The following is a 2,075-nucleotide window of genomic DNA, read 5'->3' on the forward strand; positions in this document are numbered from 1 at the left end:
GTCGGCGAAGAACACACATACACATTAGCACAGCGTTGTTTTACACAGCTACTAAACAGCTGTTCTACACTGACCACACACACATTAGCATCATCACTGTCTATCGTACGGGTCAACTTTCAACGAATAACAGCTCAGACACACACCTTAGCTGCATCACAACATTAGTTTGGGTTAGCTGTCGGCGAAGAACACACATACACATTAGCACAGCGTTGTTTTACACAGCTACTAAACAGCTGTTCTACACTGACCACACACACATTAGCATCATCACTGTCTATCGTGCGGGTTAGCTTGCAACACATAATATCTTAGATACACACATAGGGGCTCCAACACTGCCCTGAGTACGGTCAGATGTCGTCCAGTAAAATACACACATTAGCCTAAAGTTATTTCTACACAGCTGTTAAATATTCAATTATGGTAAACGATCAACCAGCATACGTCATACGTCATACGTCATGCCACCTACGAAGCACCCACGTGCCTGAGGGGGAAGAAGGGCGTAAACCCATCTCCACTCAATACTCGCCATTGGCCATCCACTCTATCCCACTCCACAAACTGACCACAGACAATAATTCCACCCCTCTACTGTCCCTGTAGTCAGCAGTGATAGGGAGAAGCATATTTAGTAAGGAATTCGCGACTCATCTTACAAGGGGAGGTATAAGAGAGCTCGCGCGGAAGAAACGAGGCTCTCGTGTACTCATCCCTCTGTTACGTGATTATATGTGTATTGTGAAACCCGTATTATACCCTGTGTTACTTGTACGAATTTTGTAAGTATTCAATAGTGAAACGGCAGTTTGTAATCCACATCCTTTCTACTCTTATTTTATTATCGTATTCGTAATTAGTCAAGCAATTACACGGCGCACATATAGCACGCAAGCTACCACGCACAGTTGTCTGGCAGCAGAATTACCCAGCGACTACAGTATACTAAGGAGAATTAGGAATAAGATAGCTAAGTATGAAGCTCGCAGTAAGTGTACGTAAAGGGAAGTCAACGAGAATTTAAACTATAGAAAATGCCGGATGATATTGGTACTTGGCTGTAACAAGTGGCCTAATATGTTTACTAAACTATGTATTACTAAAGAATGTATTACTAAGTTGTCATTCGCTAATCTGTATGTATTGTTGTTGCAGTAGACCGAGGCAGTCCGTATGTATGTAGCGGACTTTCTAATACGTAAAATACATATATGGATGCATGGGTGTTCAGGGACGAAATACTAATGTTAAATGCACTATAGTCCCGATTAATTGAGAGCGCGGTTGCAAAACCATAATGGCATGGCAATCATATTCGAATAGCACCAGCAACGGAACGCTGCAGTGCATTAATAATAACGAATCTCTATTACTTCACTACCTTCACAATATCCGTACCTAAGCTGCAGCTACAACGCAGCTTACCAACCATTGTCGGGGGTCGCCGACGCCGAGGACTGGGAGCCGACTGCGCACGATACCCCCGTCAGGAGGCCGACCTGGTTTTGGCCGAGGGGCGGGGCTTGGGCCCTTGCTGGGAGGAGCGCGCCAGTGCGCTAGCGCACCCGTTCTCATCACGATCATGGGGAGGGGCCGTGGGTACCCGCGCTCCGACATCTTGAGTCGCTCGGGGTTGCCGCGGCCGCCGCCGACCAGCATGAGCGAGGCGCTAAGGCAGGCCGTCGTCACCGCCGACGCGATGACCCAGACCACCTGTGAGAGGTGCGACTGTACGCACCCGGTGGTGGCCATGTCCCCGCGTCAATGCCCGTGGGAGCCGTTGCGCTCAACACCATCGTCGGCAATACGGAACACGGCCGCCTCGCCGGCACCACCATCGTCGGGGGGACGCGCACCCCACTCGCCAGCACCACCATCGTCGGGGGGACACGCACCCCACTCGCCATCATGGCAGCACAGTCCAGTACACCATAACTACGTCATAGTGTACCATGTAGAAATAATTTAGTTAACGAATCAACGAACAGAAGAAATCAAGTGTCTGACCAATGGTCAGGCATGGGGATGTGCTGATTTATTTGTGAGAGTATAAAATAGCATGCAGAGCT

This window comes from Priapulus caudatus, unplaced genomic scaffold, assembly GCF_000485595.1.
Source record: "Priapulus caudatus unplaced genomic scaffold, Priapulus_caudatus-5.0.1 Scaffold1394, whole genome shotgun sequence".
Classification (NCBI taxonomy): Eukaryota; Metazoa; Priapulida; class Priapulimorpha; order Priapulimorphida; family Priapulidae; genus Priapulus; species Priapulus caudatus.